Raw genomic sequence first — 12,662 nt, forward strand, 5'->3', positions numbered from 1 at the left:
TTTTGAGACGGAGTCTTTCTCTGTCCCCCAGGCTGGAGTGCAGTGGCGCGATCTCGGCTCACCGCAACCTCCACCTCCTGGGTTCACGCCATTCTCCTGCCTCAGCCTCCCGAGTAGCTGGGAATACAGGCGCCCGCCAACACGCCCGGCTAATTTTTTGTGTTTTTAGTAGAGACGGGGTTTCACCGTGTTAGCCAGGATGGTCTCGATCTCCTGACCTCGTGATCCGCCCGCCTCAGCCTCCCAAAGTGCTGGGATTACAGGCTTGAGCCACCCACACCTGGCCTTCTCGAAGAGTTTTATTGATATAGGCCAGGAGTGGTGGCTCACACCTGTAATCCCAGCAGTTTGGGAGGCTGAGGCGGGTGGATCACTTGAGACCAGCCTGGGCAGATGGTGAGAATAATTATTGCTGAATAATTTCCATTGTATGGAAATCTCACATTTTATACATCTATTCACCAGTTAATGGATATGCCTTTCCATTTTGGGGGTATTATGAATAATGCTGCTATGGACTGTTGACTAAAGAAATAAAATGCAGCTGGGCATGGTGGCTCACGCCTGTAATCCCAGCACTTTGGGAGGCCGAGGTGGGCGAATCACGAGGTCAGGAGTTTGAGTCCAGCCTGGCCAATATGGTGAAACCCTGTCTCCATTTAAAAAAAAAAAAAAAAAAAGGGCTGGGTGCAGTGGCTCACGCCTGTAATCCCAGCACTTTGAGAGGCTGAGGTGGGTGGATCATGAGGTCAGGAGATCAAGACCATCCTGGCTAACACGGTGAAACCCTGTCGCTACTAAAAATACAAAAAATTAGCTGGGCATGGTGGCGGACACCTGAGGCTGAGGCAGGAGAATGGCGGGAACCTGGGAGGCGGAGCTTGCAGTGAACCGAGATCATGCCACTGCACTCCAACCTGGGCGACAGAGACTCTGTCTCAAAAAACAAAAACAAACAAAAAAAGCTAGGTGTGGTGGCACACACCTGTAGTACCAGCTACTTGGGAGGCTGAGGCAGAAGAATGGCTTGAACCTGGGAGTCGGAGCTTGCGGTGAGCCAAGATCACACCACTGAACTCTAGCCTGGGTGACAGAGCGAGACTCCGTCTCAAAAAAAAAAAAAAAAAAAGGCTGAGTGCGGTGGCTCATGCCTGTAATCCCAGCACTTTGGGAGGCTTAGGCGGGTGGATCACCTGAGGTCAGGGGTTCGAGATCAGCCTGGCCAACATGGTGAAACCACAGCTTTACTAAAAATAAAAAAATTAGCCAGACGCAGTGGTGAATGCCTGTAATCCCAGCTAGTCAGGAGGCTGAGCCTGGAGAATAGCTTGAACCTGGGAGGCGGAGGTTGCAGTGAGCCGAGATTGCACCACTGCACTCCAGACCAGGTGACAGAGCAAGACTCCATCTCCAAAAAAAATAAAATAAAATAAAATACATAAAGAAAAAAAGAAATAAAGCTTTTAAAGATATGAGTTTGGGGCAGGCGTGGTAGCTCACGCCTGTAATCCCAGTACTTTGGGAGGCTGAGGCGGGCGGATCACGAGGTCAGGAGATTGAGACCATCCTGGCTAACATGGTGAAACCCCGTCTCTACTAAAAATACAGAAATTAGCCGGGCGTGGTGGCGGATGCCTGTAGTCCCAGCTACTCAGGAGGCTGAGGCAGGAGAATGGCGTGAACCCAGGAGGCGGAGCTTGCAGTGAGCCAAGATAGTGCCACTGCACTCCAGCCTGGGCGACAGAGCAAGATTCAGTCTCAAAAAAAAAAGAGATATGAGTTTGATGGCTGGGCACCAAGGCTCACGCCTGTAATCCCAGCACTTTGGAAGGCCGAGGTGGACGGATCACCTGCGGTTGGGAGTTCAAGACCAGCCTGACCAATATGGAGAAACCCCATCTCTACTAAAAATACAAAAATCAGCTGGGCGTGGTTTCGCATGCCTGTAATCACAACTACTCAAGAGGCTGAGGCAGGAGAATCGCTTGAACCCGGGAGGCGGAGGTTGTAGTGAGTCGAGATCGTGCCATTGTACTCCAGCCTGGGCAACAAGAGTGAAACTCCGTCTCAAAAAACAAAAAAGAGTGAGTTTGATTCAGGAGCCTCCTGAGGACATTACACAGAGGCTGATGGCCCAGAACATCTCCTTGGAGAGGTTTTCTTAGATTGCTCCAAAATAGTTTCAGCTCACAGTTATACATGAGTTGTGGGAGTTCAATACGTGCAAAATCACATCAGACTTGCTCAGAAGTTACACTGAGGCAGAGTCACATCAAGGTTTGGGTAAGAATACATCTGGTTATAGATCACAGAAGCATCATCACTAACCAGATTTTTTTTTTTTTTTTTGAGACGGAGTCGCACTGTTGACCAGGCTGGAGTGCAGTGGCGCGATCTCGGCTCACTGCAAGCTCCGCCTCCCACGTTCACGCCATTCTCCTGCCTCAGCCTCTTGAGTAGCTGGGACTACAGGCGCCCGCCACCACGTCCGGCTAATTTTTTTGTATTTTTAGTAGAGACGGGGTTTCACCGTGTTAGCCAGGATGGTCTCGATCTCCTGACCTCGTGATCCGCCTGCCTCGGCCTCCCAAAGTGCTGGGATTACAGGTGTGAGCCACCGCGCCTGGCCCTAACCAGATGTTATGAGGGGGAAAAGGCAAGGCTAGGGTCATGGATGTTTTAGAGAATGTAGCAACTCAAGCCAGAGGTGTGGGTATGGGGACTGTGTGCTCTGTCGCGTTTTGTCTTCAAAGCAACTTTCTGGAGAGCTGCAGGTGGTCACAGAGGTAGGGCTTTGTGAAACTGTGCTGCAAACAGAAATGAGCATGTGTGGCTTCCTCACTGTGCTACTTTATCTCACAGAACGTTCACATACAGATCTTTGTGTTAGAGATGTTTTCAGGCCAGGCATGGTGGCTCACGCTTGTAATCCCAGCATTTGGGGAGGCTGAGGCGGGAGGATTGCTTGAACCCAGTTCGAGCCAGCCTGGGCAACATAGTGAGACCCTGTTTCTACAAAAAAAAAATAAAAAAATCAGCCAGGTGTTGTGTGGCTCCCTGTAGTCCCAGCTACTTGAGAGGCTGAGGTGGAAGGATCACTTGAGCCTGGGAGGTTGAGGCTGCAGTGAGCTGTGATCATGCCACTGCACTCTAGCCTGGGTGACAGAGGGAGATCCTATCTCTAAGAATAGAAAAGAAAAAAAAGAATATTGTTTTCATTTCTTGGGCAGGTACCTAGGAGTGGAATTTTTGATTCCTGTGATGAGTTTAGGAAACGGCCAAGCTTTTCCAAGTTGTTACATCATTTTGCATTCCCACTGGGGAAGTGTATGAGAGTTCCAGTTGCTCCATGTTCTTGTCAACAGTCGGTATGTTTGGATTTTTTTCTTTTCTTTTTTTTGTGAGACAGGGTCTTGCTCTGTCACTCAGGCTGGAGTGCAGTGGCATGATCACCACTCACTGCAACCTTGACCTCCCAGGCTCAGGTGATCCATCCACCTCAGCCTTCTGAGTATCTGGGACCACAGGCCTGCGCCATCATGCCCAGCTAATTTATTTTATTTATTCTATTTATTCTATTCTATTTTATTTTATTTTATTTCATTTCATTTCATTTTATTTTTGAGATGGAGTTTCGCTCTGTCACCCAGGCTGGAGTGCAATGGCACGATCTCAGCTCACTGCAACCTCTGCCTCCCAGGTTCAAGCAATTCTCCTGCCCCAGCCTCCCAAGTAGCTGAGATTACAGGCACCTGCTATCAAGCCCAGCTAATTTTTTTTTTGTATTTTTTGCAGAGATGGGGTTTCGCCACATTGGCCAGGCTGGTCTCAAACTCCTAACCTCAGGTGATCTGCCTGTCTTGGGCTTCCAAAGTGCTGGGATTACAGGCGTGAGCCACCGTGCCCGGCCATGCCCGGCTAACTTTTTTATTTTTATTGTTTGTAGAGATGAGGTCTCACTATATTTCCCAGGCTGGTCTCAAACTCCTGAACTCAGGTGATCCGCTTTGAGTTCAGGAGTTTGAGCCTTGAGCGTTTGTATCTTGAGTTAGTGGTTGGTGCTCCTCCAACCTCCCCAGGACTCTGAGGATTTGGAGCTTCAGGGAGAAGGAAGAGAGTTCCCAGCCCCTCCTTAGCCAGTCCCATCCTCCTCCAGGAGCCTTCCCTGCTTGTTCTGGCCCGGGGAGGTCTGCTGTCTACGATCTGTCCCCACTGCTTCCCCATCATTGTGCTAAGCTGTGATGCCCATAATAATAAATCAGGCTTCCTGGGATTCATGCCTTTGTGAGTCTCATGCCACGTGGACTCTGGGCTTGTCTTGGAGAATGAGGTATTAGAAAGCATGATGGAAGCAGAGGTTCAATGAGCTCTTGCACATTGGGGCTTGTCCTGCCATGCTGTGAGCAAGACCAAGTTAGCCACGTGGAGAAGCCGAGCAAAGGAGCACAGAAGCAGGGGGGCAGCCCATGCTGGAGGCAGCCGAGCTCCCACTGGCAGCCAGCACCGACTGCAGCCATGTGGATGAATCACTCGGAGATTCCACTCCAGTTGGGCCTCCAGATACCTACAGCTGTAGAGTGATCCCAGCGGACACCACATGAAGCAAAAGAGCCATCCAGTCAATCCAGAGAACCGCGAACAACGCTACATCATTGCTGTTTAAAGCCACCCTGGCAGGGTTGTTTGTTGCACAGCAGAAGAGAAATGATACACTGTGGAAATCTCCTTGTCTCTCAGGGGTCACCGGCATAACCTGCAGCTCCTCCACCCTCCACCTTTCCCCTTCCTGTCCTTCACTTTTCAAGGGTGGGCAGTTTAGCCAATCACTGCCCTCTTGGGGCCAGGAAGCCCCTTCCAGTTCAGCCCTCTGCTCCCTTCACAATGGGCATCGAGGAAAGCATCTCCTGGCAGGGCCTCCGCACCCCTCCAGGCCCTCAGCTCCTTGCTGGACATACGGACATAGGGTGGCAGAGTGAGGGGTGGCTCCTGGGAATCCTGATGCCACCACCTGGACAGCACTGGACCCTCAGTGGGCTCTGCTGACCGTGTCCTGGGGGTTCCTGGATGGGGACAGATGACAGGCCGAGGGGGTGGCGCAGGAGGGATGGGAGCTGCAATGGAAGGCTAGGCCGAGTCCCTCCGCACACTGCCCGCACGCTCTCCCCTGCATCCAGCTCCTCAGCCGCTCTGGCCTCAGCATCTGCACCTGCGAAGTGGGCCTGGAGTATGTGGAAGGCCCAGCCAGGCAGACACACAGGAGCCCGGTAGACGTGCGGCTGGGGAAGGCAAGGGAAATGGCAGTTGGGACGCGCGAGCAGGCCGGGCTGCGTGGACGGCCACCAGGTGGAGGGTACAGGAGCGCGGGGGTCCGTTCTCTAAGGGAGATGGGGCTCGGACCGGGGGACCCTGTCACCCGCAGTCCGCGGGCCGCGGGCGGGCAGAGGCAGAGCCTGGGACTTTGAGGGCGTCTCACGACTGGGCGGGGGGTCGGCGCTCGTCCCCGCTGGAAAGGCCGGGAAGCGGAGGCGCGCACAGCCCCCTCCCTGCGCCCAGCGCGGTCCGCGGACTCCGGCTGGGGGAGGGGAACCCGGAAGGGGCCCGCCGGACCACCCACCCCGCCCGCCCCGCCGGGACCTCCGATCGGCCCAGCCGGGGGCAGGCGCAGCGGCCGCGGCGCGGATGGCGGGACTGTAGGCATTTCACCCGGGGGAAGGTGGAGACCCTGGTGGGCGGGGGCCCGCCGAGGCCGCGGGGCGAGGGGAGAGCGGGGTGGGCACTCAGCCCGTGAACCCCGTCCCCGGGGCCAGGGCGCTCGGACGTCCCCGCCCCCGCAGCCTGGTGCGCCCGAGTCGGGGGTCCCTCGCCCGGCTCCAGCGGAGGCTGCGGGTCGCAGTGACGTCCGCGGCCGCCAGGGGCGGTGTCGGGCGGCGCTGGGGTCGGGCTCCAGGCTGCCGCCCGCTTTCCCCGGAGCGGATGGGGATACTGAGGCCCGGACCCCGCCGTCACGGGCCAGGGCCTCGCCTCTCCCCGAAGGCGTTCGGCAGGGTCCGACCAGGGAACACCCCCGCCCCTGCAAACTCTCTCCGACCATGGGGCAGTTCAGCGGCGCTCCGTCCCCCACCCATGTCCTGGCCCCCTCCCCGCCTCGGGCCCGGAAAGTGATCTTGCGGACGCAGGGACCCGGAGGGGCGGGGCATGTGGGTAGAGGGCGCGCTGGCGCACGAGCCTCTGTCACCCTTGGGACTGCCCTGCCCTGTGCGACCTGGGTCGGGCCAGGCCCTCCGGTCTCCGTTGCCCCTTCTAACTCACTGTTCTGCAAGCTGCAGCAAAGTCACAGCAGGCTTCTCCATGACCATGTCAGCCATACCCCTTCTGATGGTCACCTAGGTAGCTTCCAGCTTTTCCTTATTAAAGATGCAGCAGTGACTCTACCTCCCTAGTACTTGGTATGCACTTGTATTCTCTTCAAAGCTTTAATAATGAAATAGTTAGAAATGAAATATACAATTCAGCTAAATTTTTTTTTTTTTTTGAGACGGAGTCTCGTTCTGTCACCCAGGCTGGAGTGCAGTGGCGCCATCTCGGCTCACTGCAACCTCTGCCTTCCGGGTGCAAGTGATTCTCCTGCTTCAGCCTCCCGAGTAGCTGGGATTACAGGCGCCCACCACCATGTCTGGCTAATTTTTTTTTTGTATTTTTAGTAAAGACGGGGTCTCACCATGTTGGCCAGGCTGGCCTCGAACTTGTGACCTCAGGTGACCTGCCTGTCTCGACCTACCCAAGTGCTGGGATTCCAGGTGTGAGCCACTGCCCCCGGCTGCTAAATTATTTTATGAAACATTGAAGAATTAGGTCAGTCGAGGTGGCTCACGCCTGTAATTCCAGCACTTTGGGAGGTTGAGGCAGGAGGATCAACTGAGCTCAGGAGTTCAAGACCAGCCTGAGCAACATAGCAAGACCTGGTGTCATGTCTACGAAAATAAAAATTAAAAAAATTATTTTTTGTGTGTGTGGTGGCATGTGCCTATAGTCCCACCTACCCGGGAGGCTGAGGTGAGAGGATCACTTGAGCCCAGGAGATTGAGGCTGCAATGAGCTATGATTGCACCACGGCACTCCAGCCTGGGCAACAGAGCAAGACCCTGTCTCAAAAAAAAAAAAAAAAAAAAAAGCAAGAGAACAAAATCCACAGCAGTGAGCATTGTATTGTACATGTAACTTGGTACACAGGCAGGTATTTACCTGTGATAAGATACCTACAAAAGGATCTGCCGGGCCCACAAGCATGCGAGTTTTCCCTGCTGGTGGGGCAAGTGCCTGAGTCCTAACCCGGCCAGCACAGGCTGTTCCCAGGCTACTCAGTTTTCTCCAGGAGCCTGTACACGTGCTGATTCCTGGCGAAGCTGAATGTCTATCTCCACATGTCTGTTGGCCAGCATGTGGATAACCTATGGTACCCTCGCCCATCTTCCCCCGGGCCGATCTTCCAGCTATGTTGAGGGCTCCCTGCACACTCGAGACGCCACTCCTTGGCTATACGTGCTGGACCCTCTGGCTCCCAGGATGTCCCTTGTGTTCACTGGTTTTTTTCTGTCTTTGGTCTGTACTGGCATCCCAAAGCTGAGCCTTGAGAGACCGGCTGATGGGGCTGCAGATGCGGTGGGGCAGAGCCCAGCTTGCCACTGTAGGAGGGAGCAGTAGTGGCTCCTGGTGCAGGTGCCAGTCTTAAAGGCCAGGTGAGCTTTGGTCTGGTCTGGCCAGGCAGTGGAAGGACAGAACCTGCATGAGGTGGGGCAAGTGGTGGGACACCCCCAGGCTCTCACCTGGTCCTAGCCACTCCGCATGCTGGCTGTGCCAGTCTTGCCACATGAAACACCTTCCTTCTGACACCCAAAATCCACCTGACCTATGTCACAGATAAGTGACTGGTGCTCAGCTCTGTCCCACCGCTGGTGAGTGGCTGATTAGGGGGGATCCAGCGTGTCTGGTGCCAGCCCCTCCCTGAGGAAGCTGTCTGCCCTCCTGCCTGCACCTGTGGGCCTTCCTGGCCACGGCCATCTGTCCCATCCCACTTGCCCAGATGGCAGGCTCCGCAGGCCTGGCTGGGCGGCAGGGGCTCAGGTCAGAGAGGATCTCAGTGCAGTCTGCAGATGAAGCCCTCTCCTCCAGCCCCCTCCCCACCCGCCACCCCTTCCTATTCTCAGCAGATGGCCTTGAAAATAGAAGACACCAGAGCAGATGTCTCCGAGCACTCTTACCTGTGGCCTCCTCTGTGTCTGTGCCCAACATGCTGCCCCCCCAAGAAGAACTGCCCATGCCGCCAGCCCAGGGTACCCCTCACATGTGGCAGGCCCCACTCCAGCCGGCCTCCTCCAGGTTATCAGCCGGCCTGCATCGTCAGCGTTTTTGCCCATCAGTGCACTGCACACATAATGGACACACAGGACACACAAGTGAAGGCTGCAGCATGCTGCCCACACGCACGCGTGCACACACAGCGTGCCGCCCATGATGCACAGACGCATGTGTGGGCCTGCCCACGTGTCTGAGTGCACATACATGCATGTGCACGTGTGTTATCTCCACCGTTTCATTCCTTAAGCCTGCCCCTTCCTCTCCCGTCCTCACAGCTCTATCCCGCTCCCCGCTTGCTCCTGAACTCTCTCCAAACAGGCTTCTCCCCTAACCCCATGACATTCTGTAAAGGGCACTGTGACCTATGTGTTGCCACATCCGAATCTGTTCCAGCCGACCGCTCCCTTATTTTTGGGACACCTTGGCTTTGGGGAGCCCTGTGCCTTCTTGGCCCCAAGACCCTCACCCACCTCCTTTCCTGGAAGCCCCGGCTGGGGCCTCCCATCCCTGGTGCCTCACACTCCAAGCACCCTCTTTATACCCATGCCCCCCATCTCCAGGGCCATGGACACCTCTTGGCTCTGCCATCTTCCAGGTGCTCAGTTTTCCCCTAACACCTGGGAGGCCTCCTAGATTCTCCTCCTCTGCTCACACCCTCACACGCCTCACCCGGTCAGGGGCCCAGCAGGAGGCGGCACTTCTCTCCAGGGACCCCCGGTGCCCTCCGCCTGCTCCAGCACAGTTGGCTTCAGTGGCTGCGGCCTCTCCGTCTCCCTGCAGTGCATTCTCAACTAGAGTTGCCGAGAAAACCTAAGCCGGCCATACCACCCCTCCGAGGGCCCTTCCCACTCCCCAGCGTCCTCACACGCTTTCCGGGGTCTCTGTGCTTGCAGCCCCAGCCTCCCCCCACTGCCTGTTGCTCCCTGCCTGGGCACACACAGACCCCTGCCCTGGTGGGACAAACCCTCCCAGAGGAAGAGGAGTGTGCCTGGGTCAGGTCCCAGCAGGAGCATAATTGGGTCAAAGGTCAACTCCCATCCCAAGATGGCAAGACCCCCCCCCGCCCTCCACCTGGGGCTTCCTAGGCGTTTGGAAGTCATGCTCTGCCCATTCCCCTGCCCCAGCCACCCTCCCCGCAGCTCATCCTCCCTCGCTGAGGAACCTGCCCCTTCACAGCTGGTCACACATCCCTGGGCAGCCTCTAGTGCAGCAGCGATGCCATGAAACCACCGTGGAGGGCACCATCAACCTCAGCACTGCTGCCTTAGGAGGTGCAGCATGTCCACACTCGTGCCCACAGGGGACAGTTTTCATCAGAAGACACTGCAGCAGAGATGGCGGCTGCAATCCAAAGCAGGGTGTTCCCCTGGGGCTGGATCTAAAAGTGACCTCAGGAGAAAAAGACAAGAGGCTGAGGTGAGGCAGTGCTGTGGAGCCCCATGGCAGGGAGTGTTACAATGTCTGCTGCCACTTGCACTTATAGTGGGAAAGACACACGCGGACTCCCACTGGGGCTGGCTGGGGAGGGAGGGGACAGGCACGCAGGGCTTCTGATCTGCCGTGTGTTGCTCCTTCAACTGGGTCCTGGGCTCCCAGGCATCATAATGCTCTTTGTATGTGTGTCTAAAATAATTCACTAGTGGCTGGGCGCGGTGGCTCACGCTTGTAATCCCAGCACTTTGGGAGGCCGAGGCGGGCGCCACCATGGAAGGCTGAGGCAGGAGAAGGCTGAAACCGAAGCGGACTTGCAAGACGAGATTGCCCACTGCACTCACCAGGCGAAGACGAGACCCCAAAAAAAAAAAAAAAAAAAAAAAATTCACTAGTGAAACCACTTCCCAACCCCTCCACTTGGGCCTCAGGGGAAAATCCAGGATCCTTGCTGGGCATTCCAGGCCCCATGGGACCTGGCCAGTCAGGTGGCCTCTGCAGCCTTTGTGTCACACTCCAGAACTTTGCCCCTGCTTTGCCCTCTGCCAGAAATGCCTCTTTCTGCCCATCTGGACTTTGTGGCTATGTCCATGTCCACAGGAAGCTTCTAGGCAGCAGAGAAACAGGGTCAGACTTGGCTTTTAGAAAAAGGTCTCTGGGGCAGGCAGATCACTTGAGGCCAAGAGTTTGAGACCGTTCGAGACCAGCCTGGCCAACATGGCAAAACCCCGTCTCTACTAAAAATACAAAAACTAGCTGTGCGTGATGGTGCATGCCTGTAATCGCAGCTGCTTGGGAGGCTGTGGCATGACAATTGCTTGAACCTGGGAAGTGGAGGTTGCAGTGAGCTGAGATTGCACCACTGCACTCCAGTCTGGGTGACAGAATGAGACTTTGTCTTGGGAAAAAAAAAAAGGCCTCTGGGATCCCCAGTGAGGAGGGCAGGTCAGGGCATGGGGGCAGGGAAGACATCAAGGGGTGGAGAGAGACCCGCCCTGAGGCCCAGTGCACAGCCTGTCATCCACAGGTGCCCTTTCACCTTTGTTCCACCAGTAGCTATGGAGACAGCTGTATCTCAACTCCAGCCCTCGAAGAGGGCAAGAGAGCAGGGGAGCCTTGAGCCACAGATAGCCCACCTGGGCACCATCTCCCCAAGATGTCCCCCAGGGTCTGGGGCTCCCAAAGGCCGATTGTTGACTCCAGGACCTCCACTCACTTTGCTCTCCCCGCCATCGTACTCAGAGGCATCCAAAACCGGCAGATGGGAGAAGCCCTAGGGAGACAGGCCTAGATACAGGAGGAGACGTGTGGAGCTGAGGCAAAGGCGGGTGCGGATGCCAGGTCTAGTGCCCTCTGTACCCCTACTCCTGCGGACAACCTGGTTGCTGTAAGCTTGGCAGTTGCCATGGACTCCCTGGGAGAGATGGCGTGGCCTGGAAGGTCCCCCCCTGCTGACGTGGGGCAGGGCTGGTGGGGTCTGGTCATCCCCCTGGTGGGTCCATGCATGGCAGTCTGGGCAAGATGCACGTGAGTGCCTACCTGCGCTGGGGTGGCCTGACCCTCTCTGGGCCTCACAGCCTTGCCTGCCTCGTGGTACTGTCCACTTGGCCTCTCAGGACTGCTCTGTGGAGTGTGTGCCTAAGGGATTGAGCTCGTTGGGCTGGGGACAGGGGCCTGCCTAGGTCTGTTGAGAGGGCCCAGGTAAGACTTCCACCCAGACTGACTGGCTGGGGCACACAGAGAAGCCAGGACAGGGCTGAGTGTGTGTGCAGGGGCGTGCCCTCTAGACCAGGCCCCTCCCACCGGGGCGAGGCAGAGGCCTTGCTTGGTTGGAGCGGAGTGGGGGAGTGGGGGGTCTCCCTGGTGAGAGTACTGGAAGGGCAGGGACAGCATTCTAGGGAAGGAACCAGAAAGACCCCTGCATGGAATGTGAGGATTTCACCATGAGACCCCAGCTGCCTGGCCTCTGAGAACGTGTGTGGGGGGATTCCAGGTGGAAGGTCGTGTCTGGGAGGATGGGTGGGGGGCTGAGCAGTCATTGCCCCTCTCCAGATCTGCGTCCACATCTGTAAAATGGGCCTAGAATTCCCAGCCGCTGGGGGCGAGTGAGGCCATAAATTAGTAGAGATGGACCCAGGCTCCTAAGCCCCCTAGGTCATGACCCCAAACCTTGGAACCCCCGACGGAGACGGTGGGGGTTGCCGAGGCCCAATCGAATCTATCCCGCCCAAATGTGGGAAGAACCGCAGGGCAAACCCCTGGCTTCCCTCCTGGCCGCTCCTCTCTTTGAGGCCACCTCTTGAGCCCTGATTTGCTGGCAGGTGAACTGGGGATCATCGTGTCCACTGTGGCTGGTGGTCGTGAAACGAAGTGGAAACAAGAGTGTTGAGACCGAGATGGGCGCAGTGCGCGCTCCTAAACAGCTGTCCCCATCCGTCCGCCCCTCCCTCCCTTGCGCGGGTCAGCTGGAGCGGGGGCGCGCCAGGCACGACCCTGGCCAGGCAGAAGGCGGTGGAGCCCTTAGGGGTCGCGGCTCCTACCCCCGGCCCTCCCATGTGCATATGGGGTAACAGCCCGGAGGTTTTTCCCAAGGTCACGGAAGGTCAGAGAAAAGGGGAGCTGGACGCGACGAGGAAAGTCACGCACGGCGGAGGGCGGGCCATCTACGCGCGCGCCCGGGTTCGCAGAGCAGCGGCGCCCTCTCCGGCTGGGGCAGCTCGGAGCTGGGAGCCTTTCTTCGCCCGCAGCTCGGGTTCCGGGAGCCCTGCCTCCGCCCCTTTCGCCACGGCCCCGCCCCTCCTCTCCGTTCCCCCCGCCGGCGCTCCCTCAAGTTTCTCCGAAGTTTTCCGCGGGTCCAGCGGTGCGCCCCGCCCGCC

The 12,662-nt window shown here is 56.9% G+C and overlaps 1 long non-coding RNA gene across 1 annotated transcript; it reads right to left on the bottom strand.

Moving 5' to 3' along the window:
• Positions 1–7,302: 7,302 nt before the first annotated feature.
• Positions 7,303–9,098, bottom strand: LOC131381424 (uncharacterized). The gene is made up of 3 exons (XR_009210189.1): positions 9,025–9,098; positions 8,259–8,421; positions 7,303–7,779 (listed from the first exon to the last, which is right to left on the bottom strand). It is a non-coding gene; the product is annotated as an uncharacterized LOC131381424 (long non-coding RNA).
• Between the last annotated feature and the right edge of the window lie 3,564 nt (positions 9,099–12,662).

Source organism: Hylobates moloch, unplaced genomic scaffold (assembly GCF_009828535.3).
Source record: "Hylobates moloch isolate HMO894 unplaced genomic scaffold, HMol_V3 SCAFFOLD_16, whole genome shotgun sequence".
NCBI lineage: Eukaryota > Metazoa > Chordata > Mammalia > Primates > Hylobatidae > Hylobates > Hylobates moloch.